The sequence below is a fragment of the Aegilops tauschii genome, chromosome 7, assembly GCF_002575655.3.
Source record: "Aegilops tauschii subsp. strangulata cultivar AL8/78 chromosome 7, Aet v6.0, whole genome shotgun sequence".
Lineage (NCBI taxonomy): Eukaryota > Viridiplantae > Streptophyta > Magnoliopsida > Poales > Poaceae > Aegilops > Aegilops tauschii.
Window position 1 is genome coordinate 503980621 of NC_053041.3, and position 13894 is coordinate 503994514.

At 48.3% G+C, this 13894-nt stretch overlaps 1 pseudogene; it reads right to left on the minus strand.

Annotated features, from left to right (window-relative positions):
* Positions 1–10924: 10924 nt before the first annotated feature.
* Positions 10925–12757, minus strand: LOC109751647 (tryptophan decarboxylase 1-like; annotated as a pseudogene).
* Between the last annotated feature and the right edge of the window lie 1137 nt (positions 12758–13894).

A 13894-nucleotide genomic window follows, 5' to 3' on the forward strand; every position in this document is an offset into this window, starting at 1 on the left:
GTTAAATTTAGTTGAAGAAGAAAACAATTACTTGAAGGAAAAAATAAAAAAAATTGAGGAGGAGAAGATGATATTGGAGTTGCATGTTGCGGATGTCGTCGATGATCACAAGATCAAGATGGATGCAATGCGCTTGAAGATTAGAAAGATTAGAAAATATGCCATTCATACCGAGGCTTGGTATCATTATGCCGTTGGATCAATTGTTACCTTGGTTGCGATTATGATCGCATTTGTTTTGGCATTGAAATGTTTTACATAGTTTCAATGTATGGTTTAATTAATTAGATGCTCTGGAGAGCTATATATATGTTGTTAGATGAGAACTATGTATGTACTTTGGTTCTAATGTGATGATGAACTTCTATTAATTTGGTCACTTAATTATCTATTCATGATGTTCTGTAATGGTTTTTGACACACTTAATTATATATAATGCACGCAGATGAACCGGCAATGGATGTACGGTGACAGACACACCTCCGAGTACATTAAGGGCGTGCATGATTTTCTCGAAGTGGCTGAGGCAAACAAGCAGAATGGTTTTATGTGTTGTCCATGCCCTACATGTGGGAATACGAAGTCTTACTCTGACCGGAAAATCCTTCATGCCCACCTGCTTTACAAGGGTTTCATGCCACACTATAATGTTTGGACGAGGCACGGAGAAATGGGGGTTATGATGGAAGACGGCGAAGAAGAAGAGGACGATGACAACTATGTGCCCCCTGAATACGGTGATGCTGCAACGGGGGAAGCTGCTGAAGATGAAGAGGAGCCAGACGATGTGCCCAATGATGCTGCAAGGGGGGAAGCTGCTGAAGATGAAGAGGAACCAGTGCCCGATGATGATGATCTCCGCCGGGTCATTGTCGATGCAAGGACGCAATGCGAAAGTCAAAAGGAGAAGCTGAAGTTCGATCGCATGTTAGAGGATCACAAAAAAGGGTTGTACCCCAATTGCGAAGATGGCAACACAAAGCTCGGTACCGTACTAGAATTGCTGCAGTGGAAGGCAGAGAATGCTGTGCCTGACAAAGGATTTGAGAAGCTATTGAAAATATTGAAGAAGAAGCTTCCAAAGGATAACGAATTGCCCGACAGTACATACGCAGCAAAGAAGGTCGTATGCCCTCTAGGATTGGAGGTGCAGAAGATACATGCATGCCCTAATGACTGCATCCTCTACCGCGGTGCGTACAAGGATCTGAACGCATGCCCGGTATGCGGTGCATTGCGGTATAAGATCAGACGAGATGACCCTGGTGATGTTGACGGCGAGCCCCCTAGGAAGAGGGTTCCTGCGAAGGTGATGTGGTATGCTCCTATAATACCACGGTTGAAACGTCTGTTCAGAAACGAAGAGCATGCCAAGTTGATGCGATGGCACAGTGAGGACCGTAAGAAAGACGGGAAGTTGAGAGCACCCGCTGACGGGTCGCAGTGGAGAAAAATCGAGAGAAAGTACTGGGCTGAGTTTGCAGCTGACCCAAGGAACGTATGGTTTGGTTTAAGCGCGGATGGCATTAATCCTTTCGGGGAGCAGAGCAGCAATCACAGCACCTGGCCCGTGACTCTATGTATGTATAACCTTCCTCCTTGGATGTGCATGAAGCGGAAGTTCATTATGATGCCAGTTCTCATCCAAGGCCCTAAGCAACCCGGCAACGACATTGATGTGTACCTAAGGCCATTAGTTGAAGAACTTTTACAGCTGTGGAATGGAAACGGTGTACGTACGTGGGATGAGCACAAACAGGAGGAATTTAACCTGCACGCGTTGCTGTTTGTAACCATCAACGATTGGCCCGCTCTCAGTAACCTTTCAGGACAGACAAACAAGGGATACCACGCATGCACGCACTGTTTAGATGACACTGAAAGTATATACCTGGACAAAAGCAGGAAGAATGTGTACCTGGGCCATCGTCGATTTCTTCCGACCAACCATCAATGTCGAAAGAAAGGCAAGCATTTCAAAGGCGAGGTAGATCACCGGAAGAAGCCCACCATGCGTACCGGTGATCACGTACTTGCTATGGTCAATGATTTACACGTAATCTTTGGAAAGGGTCCCGGCGGACTAGCTGTTCCGAATGACGTTGAGGGACACGCACACATGTGGAAGAAGAAATCTATATTTTGGGACCTACCCTATTGGAAAGAGCTAGAGGTCCGCTCTTCAATCGACGTGATGCACGTGACGAAGAACCTTTGCGTGAACCTGCTAGGCTTCTTGGGCGTGTATGGGAAGACAAAAGATACACCTGAGGCACGGGAGGACCTGCAACGTTTGCACGAAAAAGACGGCATGCTTCCGAAGCAGTATGAAGGTCCTGCCAGCTACGCTCTTACGAAAGAAGAGAAAGAAATCTTCTTTGAATGCCTGCTCAGTATGAAGGTCCCGACTGGCTTCTCGTCGAATATAAAGGGAATAATAAATATGCCAGAGGAAAAGTTCCAAAACCTAAAGTCTCATGACTGCCACGTGATTATGACGCAACTGCTTCCGGTTGCATTGAGGGGGCTTCTACCGGAAAACGTCCGATTAGCCATTGTGAAGCTATGTGCATTCCTCAATGCAATCTCTCAGAAGGTGATCGATCCAGAAATCATACCAAGGCTAAGGAGTGATGTGGCGCAATGTCTTGTCAGTTTCGAGCTGGTGTTCCCACCATCCTTCTTCAATATCATGACGCACGTCCTAGTTCATCTAGTCGACGAGATTGTCATTCTGGGGCCCGTATTTCTACACAATATGTTCCCCTTTGAGAGGTTCATGGGAGTCCTAAAGAAATATGTCCGTAACCACGCTAGGCCATAAGGAAGCATCTCCATGGGCCATCAAACAGAGGATGTCATTGGGTTTTGTGTTGACTTCATTCCTGGCCTTAAGAAGATAGGTCTCCCTAAATCGCGGTATGAGGGGAGACTGACTGGAAAAGGCACGCTTGGAGGGGGGAACTCAATAATAGGCAGGGACGGATATTCTTGGTCTGAAGCACACTACACAGTTCTACAGAACTCTACCTTGGTGACCCCGTATGTCGATGAACACAAGAACAGTCTGCGCTCCAAACACCCGGAGCAGTGTGACGACTGGATTACATGTGAACACATCAGGACTTTCAGCAGTTGGTTGGAAACACGTCTCAGAGGTGACACCACTGTTTGTGATGAGTTGTACTCGTTGTCCAGGGGACCATCTTTGACTGTATTGACTTACAAAGGATACGAGATAAATGGGAATACATTTTACACGATCGCCCAAGATCAAAAGAGCACCAACCAAAACAGCGGTGTCCGCTTTGATGCAGCAACCGAGAGGGGAAAGGACACATATTATGGTTACATAATGGACATATGGGAACTTGACTACGGACATGATTTTAAGGTCCCTTTGTTTAAGTGCAAATGGGTCAATCTGTCAGGAGGCGGGGTACAGATAGACCCACAGTACGGAATGACAACAGTGGATCTGAACAATCTTGGGTACACTGACGAACCGTTCGTCCTAGCCAATGATGTGGCACAGGTTATCTATGTGAAGGACATGTCTACCAGACCGAGGAAAAGAAAAGATAAGGAAGCGAATACATCATACGATGAGCCAAAGCGGCACATAGTTCTTTCAGGAAAAAGGGACATTGTGGGAGTGGAGGGCAAGACAGACATGTCTGAAGATTATGAAAAGTTTCATGAAATTCCTCCCTTCAAAGTCAAGGCTGACCCAAGCATCCTGATAAACGATGAAGATTATCCATGGTTACGGCGCAATAAGCAAATGACACAAGCGAAGAAAAAGTGAAGACTTTCTCCCGCAACTATTATGATGATAGCATGCCAACTTTGTAATAGACGAGTATGATACCATTGTCCGTTTTGTACAAGAAGTGCATCTAGTTTTTGCCGTAACCCTCTCAACTTTCTTGCACATGCTATGTGGATGAAATGATGATACCATGCCAACTTTCAACCTTTTCAGAGTTCATTTGAAATGCTTTATAAGCCCTGAGTGCAGAGAGGTTAGGCCCGTAAGCCTGCTTTAGAGAGGAGCTCGACAGCTCAGGCGCACCGCACCTTATAAACAGGTGCGGCTCTCTCTTAGCTAGCGAGGTGGGACTAAACTCACCACCACGCCGCTGTGCAAGGCCATTGGTCCCGGTTGGTGGCACGAACCGGGACCAATTCCATCCTTTGGTCCCTGTTGGTGCCACAAACCGGTACTAATGAGGCTGTGGCCCCACGAGCACCTTTAGTACCTGTTCGTGGCACGAACCGGTACTAGAGTTTCTTACTAGCTAAGCAGTTTTTTAGTCCCACCTCGTTAGCTGAGAGGCACTAGGAGCGGTTTATAAGCCCTGAGTGCAGAGACGATGAAGAAGAGGCGCAATGCTCACGTTGCTTAGCTTCAAGCCTTGAGGAATAAGGTAGACTGCATCGAGCTATGTGCAGTGCAATCTACACTATTCCGAAAGGCTTGAAGCAAATCAACGCGCATTGCGCCTCTTTTTTATTTTTAATCATTAAAAGCAAAAAGAATTTTCATAAAGAACTTTTTTTGATAGAAACTTTAATAGCCGAAAGAATTATCATAAAGTAAAATAAATAAGTAATTAGAAACAAAATAAAATAAAATAAATAAGTTTTTTGTTGTAAGTAGAAATAAAACAAAATAAATATAGCAAAAAAGAAAATAAAAAAACTAAATACAGCAAAAAGAATTTTCATAAAGAACTAATGGCACTAATAGAAAGTTTATATGTTTTCTAAAACTAATGGCACTAACAGACAGTTTATAATTTTGCTGACCTAAAAGCAAAAAGAATTAAAAAATAAAGCAAAAAACAAAAGAAATAAATAATGCAAAAAATTTAAAAAACTGCCACCTATGGGGCCACCACGGCTTGAATACGACTAGAAAACCCAACCTGGGCCAGGATTCAGGCCCGCAGAAGGCCCAATAGGCCAACAGACAGCACAGTGTGACATTAGGCCCGTAAGCCTGCATTTGAGAGGAGCTCGAGAGGGCAGCCGCAGTGGAGCTTATAAACCACTCTGAGCCCCTCTCAACTAGCGAGGTGGGACTAAACTTTTGGCCGCGGGCAGCGCAAGGCCTTTGGTCCCGGTTGGTTGCACCAACCGGGACCAATGCCCCCCTTTAGTCCCGGTTGGTGCCACCAACCGGGACCAAAGGCCGCCGCTTCCCGCCCTTTGGGCTGCTGAAAAGAGGCCTTTGGTCCCGGTTGGTGGCACCGACCGGGACTAATGCCCACCTTTAGTCCCGGTTGGTGCCACGAACCGGGACTAAAGGCTTTGCTATATAAGTCCACACTTAGGAAATTTTCGACATACCTCGCCAGTTGCCCCCGACGCCGCCAGGCTACCCGTGCTCGCCGTCGCCCCGCGCCCTTGCCTCGACGGGTCGCCGCCCGGTGCTCGTCGCCGTCGCCCTGCCCCCACGCGCCGCCCCGCCTCGTGCTCCCCTGCTCGCGCGCGCCGCCTCGGCGCCCCGAGCCCCCCTGCCCGGCCCGCGCGTGCTCGCCGGCGCCCTCGCCGCCCCCGCCTCGTTCCGGCCCCGTGCGCCGGCGCCCTCGCCGCCCCCGCCCCCGCCGTCGCCATCGTCCTAGCCGCCCCCGCTGTGAGAGCCACCGCCCCGGCTCTGTTTTTTTATTTTTATTAGTTTAATTTTTTTGTTCATATGTGATGTATATGTGTATGTGGCTATAATGTATATGTGAACAAAATTTTTTTTGTATGTATGTAGATGTTCAAAATGTATGAATATATATATGTCAAAAATGTTTTTTTGTTCATAGAAAGTTTTTTGTTCATATATAGAAAGTTTTTATATATGACAATGGATATATATTCGATATATATGAGAAATGATGATCCACATGGAAAAGTTTTATGTATGCAAAAGTTACAATTTTAGAAAAGTTTTATATATCTAGCTAGGAAGGGAAGAAGAAGAAAAAGAAGGATAGGAAAGAAGAAAATAAGAAGAGGAAAGAAAGAAGAAGAGGAGAGGAAGAAGAGGAGATATAAATAAGAAGAGGAAAAAAGAAGAAAAAGAAGAGGAGAAGAAGAAAGGAATAGAGGAGAAGAAGAAATTTTCTATTTTTTCTTCTTCTCCTCTATTCCTTTCTTCTTCTCCTCTTTTTTTTTCTTCTTTTTTTTTCTTCAATCCTCTCCTCTATTCCTTTCTTCTTCTCTCCTCTTTTTATTTCTTCTTCGTTTTCTTATGTTTTATCGGGTCTGTCGTCGTCGATATATACCCCTCCCGATAACTTCAACACGAGGGGGGTCGATATACCCCCTCCCCGATAACATTATTTTCCCGTGTATATATGTCGTCGTTGTCGATATAACCCCCTCCTGATAACTTCAACACGTGGGGGGGGGGTCGATATACCCCCTCCCCGATAACATTATTTTCCCGTGTATGTATGTTGTCGTTGTCGATATTACCCCCTCCCGATAACTTCAACACGAGGGGGGATAACTTCAACACGAGGGGGGGTCGATATACCCCCTCCTCGATAACATTATTTCCCCGTGTATGTATGTCGTCGTTGTCGATATAAAACCCCCTCCCGATAACTTCAACACGTGGGGGGGGGGGTCGATATATACCCCCTCCCCTCCCCGATAACATTATTTTCCCGTGTATGTATGTCGTCGTTGTCGATATATATAACTCCCTCCCAGATAACTTCGACATGATGGACGGTCGATATGTATACCCCCTCTCGACCGTGATAACTTATACCACGGGAGCATCCCCCGGCCCTCTCGCTCGACCAAAACTCTCGAGGACACCCAAACCCTAGAAAAAAACGATGTCGGTCTCCTACCCCCTCCCGCCGCGCCCCTACCCTTGAAGCGTTGCCTAGGCCACCCCAAACCCGGAATAAGCTAGGTCTACGTTTGCACTAATATATCCACCTGCTGTCATGTTTGTGTAATAATTGCCATGTTGTAATATTTGCAGAAACAATGGAGCACGGACGAGATGAGCAAGCAGAAGATGTGTTGGGGGACATAATCTTAGCCGGAGGTGATATCTTGTCGTATCTTAACGACAATGATGGTCTGGAAGAACAGGGTGAAGAAGCAGGCTGCGGTGATCGAAGAGTGGAGGAGGAAAGACATGATTATGATGGCTCCGGTGACCCAATGCTGGTGCAAGAAGGAGCCCGTGGTGACGGCTCCGGTGACCGAACAGAGTCCGGCCAGGTAAATATATTAGTTAAGCCTGTGCTGACTAGCTAATTGATGCATTCATTGTTTTGGTATGTACACATATTAATTAACACTCGTCTTTCTTCTTTTTTCTAGCCCTCTGGATCGAGCACAACTGAGGTAAAGAGACGAGGCCCGAAGAGAAAGTTGCGCTCGGATGAAAGGTTTGAGATCACAGCAATCGCGCGCGACGGCCAACCGATTGAACCCCTCCGGACAAAGGATGCTTTTGCTGCTCAGTGCGGGGTTCTAGTTAGGGACAAGATCCCGATCAGCATCCACCAATGGTATAAGCCTAAGAAGGAAGACCCTGAGGTGTCTTATGTCAATGATATGCAGAAAGATGATCTTTGGACTGAGCTGAAGGCAAATTTCACCCTACCGCCAGAGGAGGAGCCGGAGAAGCCAGTTATAGAGCAATTAATCAAGTCTCATGCTCTTAAGAAGATGGCAGACCTATTCAGGAGGTGGAAGAATGAGCTGAAAACTTTTGTCGACAAAGAAGAGACACCAGAATTCGTCGGCCGGTATGAGAAGATCAGAGATCACTGGCCCGCATTTGTGGCCCACAAGACATCGGAAAAGAGTAAGAAGATGTCAGCGACAAACAAGCAGAATGCTGCGAAGAAGAAGCTTCACCATCGCACGGGGTCAGGTGGCTACCTCAAAGCCCGGCCTAAGTGGGCCAAGTCTGAGAGGGATCTGCTTGATAAAGGGATCGAACCAGAGACAATGAACTGGCCAGACCGTTGCCGGACTTGGTTCTTCGGGGCTGGCGGAACCTTGGACCCTGTATCAGGGAGGTGTCGTTGGACGGACGAGCAACTTGCAATACCCGTCAAGAAGCTTAAGCACTATATCGATGCAGCGTAGCAAGGGACGTTCGTTCCAGACAGAGAGAACGACGAGCTCACAATGGCCCTCGGGAATCCTGAGCACCCTGGACGGACACGAGGCACGCCAGGCTCCGTTCCGTGGAAGGCTGGTTTTCCGGATGCGGGCGGTTACAAAACCCAGGAGAGGAGGAAAAAAGTGGAGCAGATCCAAATTCAGCGTCTGCACGAAAGGGTTCAAGTGCTAGAGGAACGAGACGGCAATAGAGATGCCGAAACTGCCCCCGAAGCTACACCGCCATCTCAGCGTAGAAGCAGCGTGGCTTCCACCGAGCTGCCTCAGCTGGAGCATGCGGCTACTCCTAGCTACCCCGTGGATGCTATCACGGAGTCTCAACATTGCCACCTTATGGCGGAATGGCAGAACTTGAAAGTCAAGGCGGCTGTTGGCTCTGTTTTACCTACTGAACCCGGCGTAACCTACCACTGCCGGCCGATTCCAGAAGGATATGCTAGGGTGATGGTGGATGAAATAACGGAGGGATTTGAGGACCTCCAGCTTGACCACCCTACCGGTGAAGGGGAGACTCGGCTGGGTTTAGCTCTGAAGACTCCATGCCTATGGCGGAAGGAGCTCATCAAGCTTCCGAACTGGACGGCTCCGGCGAGTAAGGGCACTCCGCCTCCTCCTCCGCCTCCTCCTCCGGCGAGTGATCAGGGCACTTAGCCTCCTTCTCCGGCGCGTGGCGGCACTCCGCCTCCTTCTCCGCCAGCGCCGGCGCGCCAGGACAGCCAGCCTCCTCCTTCTCCGCTTCGTCAGCAAGGGCGGAAGAGACCCGCCGCCGCTGCGGCTGCTCCGGCGTGTCGTAGTCCTTCTCCTCCGCCTCGTAAGCAAGGAAAGAAGACAGCCGCAGCCGCTCCGTCTGCTCTGCCGGCGTCTAGCAGTACAGCTGCCAGAGGCGGGAGGCAATACAGATTCGGTCCTTCTCTGAAGACTCCAGAGAAGTTACCATATGAGAGGACCGAGGAGGAGAACGCGAAGATCGTGCGAGCCGAAGTGAAGAACTTCTTTGAAGGGGTCAAAGCAAAGAAACATCCACCTTCGGAGGAGAAGGTATATCCGGTGAAAGCAAAGCGCACTCTGGCTGCCCTGACAAAACCACCAAAGTCTCCGCCAAGAGGCAACTATGAGCGCGTTCTTGGAAAGGCATATGCCGAAGCGGAGCGCTCGGGAAGTACTGTCAGTGATAAAAGGATGAAAGAACGACGAGCTGGGAAAAAAATTGCCCAGCTCGGCGAACAAGCGAACCAATCGTGCCCCCCGCTCAAGGTGTCAAAAGACATCGTCGCTAATGATCCGGGTATGGTGCCCGGTTATAGCAATCTTGGAGATTACCTGCCCGACGATGTACATTATGAAATCATGGAGGTGGACAACCACAAATACCATTACGGGAAGCGTCTCGTCAAAGATGTCAGATCTCTAAGCATGATGATGCGAAGACTACATGATTGGTACATGAAAACCTGCAGAGAGTCTGATGGGATGAGTACTTTGACGCTGAGAGTTAAACCGGAGTATGACCTCGTTGGAATTGAACTGCTGAATGTTCCATTTGAGGATTTCTTCCAGTTTTACAATCTAAAGTCCCTCGATAAAACAACGATCACTTGCTACTGTCTGTAAGTAGTACTACTTCTGTCATTAAGTCTCTCTATATAGGTCAGCTCTTTCATTGCATGTATTTATACTTATCCTCACTATATTATGCAGATTGAAGATCGCTGAATTGAAGAAAAGACAAATCGGTGATATTGGGTTCATCAACACAAATCTCATAGATGCATATACGGTTGAAAAACATCCCAAAGAAGCCGAGGCCAACTTGCTACAATCGTTGGTATTAAATCAAAACAAAGATATAATACTCTTTCCTTACAACTTCAAGTGAGTGTTATTGTCTTCTGCATATTCGGTTTCCCTTATTCGTCCAGGTTATGGTAATGTAATTGATGACTTATGCATGCATGCGCAGCTTCCACTATATTCTCCTAGAGATTAAGCTTGAGCCGGGAGTAGTAACCGTCTTAGACTCGAGACGAAAAGATCCCCAGGACTATGCGAACATGACTCAAATGCTCCAGAAGTAAGTTAAATCGATCATTATCCACCATATCAGCAACTTTGTTCATTTCCTGATATCAAGTAATTGTTTTCTTTGTCTGGCAGGGTTTGGAGAAAATTCACCTCAAAAGCCCCGGGACTGCCGAACCAGCTGCAATTTAGACACCCGAAAGTAAGTACTATAGTAGCATGTTCCGCGCATCTCCTAGTGATTCAAGCGCTAGTTTGATCAATACCATTTAGCATGCTTGCTTATCAGTTTGATTGACCTCTATTTCTTGTAAAGTGGTTGTGGCAGCAACCCGGGAATAATTACTGTGGATACTACGTTTGCGAGTCCATCCGCTACATACCTGTGAGCGGGGCTACACTGAAGAACAATATGAAGTGCGTAAGCAATAATATTCACAATTTTATTTTATTACCATCATTTGTGTTGAGTTTCATTTATTCATATATATATGTATTGACCCCCTTCTTCAAATTAGATTTTTCGGAAGCGGGATCAACTCCTAGCAGAAGATCGTATGCGAGGAATTCAAGAGAAATTGGCGGCATTCTTCCTTGACCACGTGATCGCTGAAAACGGAGAATACTATGTGGACCCTGTGTTCCTACAATATAATTAGGAGATTGTATTGTAAGAGATAATTATTGTATATATGTAGCCGGTAGTGTCGGATAGATATACGAGAACTTGTTGTTCGACCAATATCTCGGAGAAGGAGAGGTGGTCGGTATCACTTCTCTCTGTCTGCATATGTTCATGATGATCTTCTGTTTCCTTCATTTGATTACTAGCTAGCGTGTCTACTCCTCTCCATACGTATATAGTACGTAGCGTCGACCAAGCACGGAGATAAGAGAGGACACTTCTCTCTATTAATTAGCTAGCTAACACAATAAATGAAACACCTAAATTAACCCCCCAAAACCCCAAAACCACCCCCTTTCAAAAAAAAACCTCAGCTCCTGCTAGGGGCTGACGCGTGGATGCCTATTGGTCCCGGTTGGTGGCACCAACCGGGACCAAAGGCCCTCCTGCCTGGGCTCCCCGCACCGGCCACGTGGACGGCCTTTAGTCCCGGTTCGTGTAAGAACCGGGACTAAAGGGCTAGGGCATTAGTAACGACCCTTTAGTCCCGGTTCCAGAACCGGGACTAAAGGCCCTTATGAACCGGGGTAAAAGCCCCTTTTCCTACTAGTGCACATGTCTCTCCTCTTGCAGCGACGACCGCGAACCGAAGCACGAACTTATCACCAACCACCGTGTGCGCAAGATATGCCTTGCCAGTCTTGTTCAGATTCTCCATTAGCACACGGTTGACCTCATCGGCATCCTTCTCCGTCATGGCTCCACTTGCCTTGATCCTAAAGCACACAAGAGCAAAGTTTCTCGGTACGACCACCTCGAACCTGTCGTCGGCACGGACAAAATCTTCAAACATCTTGGCGATGGCGACATCACTACGGATGTGCTCTTGGAGCTTTGCAGTACCATAAGTGCGCATGACCATCCAAAGCTTGAGGCCACGGAAGCGCCGACCGACGCCGACCTGCATGTCCTTAAGATCAGTGACCTCACCGGAGTCAGTAGCATCGTTCTTGAGGTACTCCGGGTTGGTCTCCAATGAGTCGCTTAGCCGATGAGCATCACGGACGTAAAGGCAGGTGCAATCGAGGCATGTGAGAAGCCATTTGTGCGGGCTCATGCTAATGGAGTCCACGCGCTCAACGCCGTCAAGATGGTGGCGAAACTCCGGGCAGATACACGCGCTGCCAGCGTATGCAGCATCGACGTGGACCTACACATTGAACATGGCGGCAATGTCTGCGACGGCTCCCACCGGGTCGACGGCGTTGGAAGATGTGGTGCCCACCGTGGCACAAACATATGTAGTCACAAGACCGGCGTCGGCATCAGCCTGCATTACCTCGAGAAGTTTGGCCGGGTCGAACCCGTAGCTAGTTTCCGACCCTGTGGGGATGGAGCGGATGTTGGCGGGGTCGAAGCCTGCAAGGCGACACGCCTTGAAGAACGTGGAGTGGGTCTGGTCGGCAGCATATACAGTCAAGCGTGGGATGTCGGACACGCCGACAGAGCCGGTTCGGCGCAGCGCTGCATCACGAGCGGCGACTAGCGTGACAAGCATTGCCTCGCTTGTTGTGCCAAGGATGACGCCACCGCCAGTGCCACGACCAGTGCTGGTGCGGTTCATGAAGGTAGTGGGTAGGCGCAGAAGCCGCGCAAGCCAGTCGAGAGCGAGAACCTCCATCTCGGTGGCTGCAGGCGAGGCCTGCCACGTGAACCCGACGGTGTTCATGGCAGAGGCGATGAGGTCCCCAGCGATGGCAGCGGCGCTGTTGGTGGAGGGGAAGAAGGCGAAGAAGTTGAGCGGCTCGAACGCGGCCTTGTCGTTGGGCAAGGCGGAGGACATTGGGTTGGTGTCTAAGCTTCCCATTTTTGTAGGAGCAAAGGAGGTGTGAGGCCTGGCTTAATGAAGTGGAGCTAGCTCGCTTTGCTGCCGGAGAGCAACGAGTAGAGCTAGTAGGAGTAGTAAGTTAGCTAGCTAGCTTCTTTGGTTTGGTGAATGGAGTTCGTCCTTGGTGCGGGGTATATATAGATGAGGTGATTAGGTGGACGCGGCAAGCGGCAAGCGGCGTGGCGGTGTGGCCGTTGGATGAGTCCTGCGTCCTGGTCGCGCGCGCTTACGTACGTACGCTGCCAGGAAAGTGCATGGGTAGGTAGAGATGCGATCTGGAGCGCGCGCGACACGAGTCGGATGGTCAACTGGTGTAGGTTCAATCGATACGGATGCACCCGCACGCAGGCGACCCGTTATGTTGCGTTTGTTAATTGGCCACCACGCGGTTTCCTTTTCTTTTTTTTTTCTTTTTTTTTTGGTGGCGGGTGCAGCTGCTTAAACTCTTGGACGTTCGAACGGCAGAAAACATGGTTACCTAACCTATAAATCCAATTTTAGGTGGGAAGGGAAAAGATAAAGGTAGAAAGATTGCTTTCACAGCAGACGTCAAAACTCATGTGCATATGCAATGGTCTAAATATATGAGTATACTGAATTTAATAACGTCCTATATTATGAGACAAAGGGGGTGTAAAACTCACGTCAAACAAATCCGAAACAAATAAAACACAAATAGCACTTATAATTATGACGTAGCTCATCAATCCACAACCTCAAATTCAACACAATTATTCACCAAACATAACACAGTGAACCAAACATAACGCGGAATATAGAAGTAGAAGTAGTGGTCTTATTGTCCAGTTCACGTCCACCACTCTTCGAAGAGATCTTGTTGAAGACTTTCATCAGTATCCGTATTTCGGGCACAGAGCTCAGTTGTGGAATACCGTCGAACACATAGCAGGCACTGAGCTTGATTTCTGCCGGAGTAGCTCGACAAGGCCAAGAAGTTCGTCGGATTTCTAGCAAAGGCGTCAGGAGGGACCTAAGTGCTGAGGGTGAGCCCGGGGTGTCTCCAACTCCGACGGCGCCGCGCTGCACCAACGTGGACAACTCGGTACAGAATCACGGCTAGACAGTGGTTGCGTGGGGGTCAGTTGACTGCCAATCTACCTTAGCAAGAATCGGCTGCTAGAAATTCGAGAAAACTCAAAAATAGTTCTGGAACATTAATGAAAGAAAAATATGGCAAGTTACA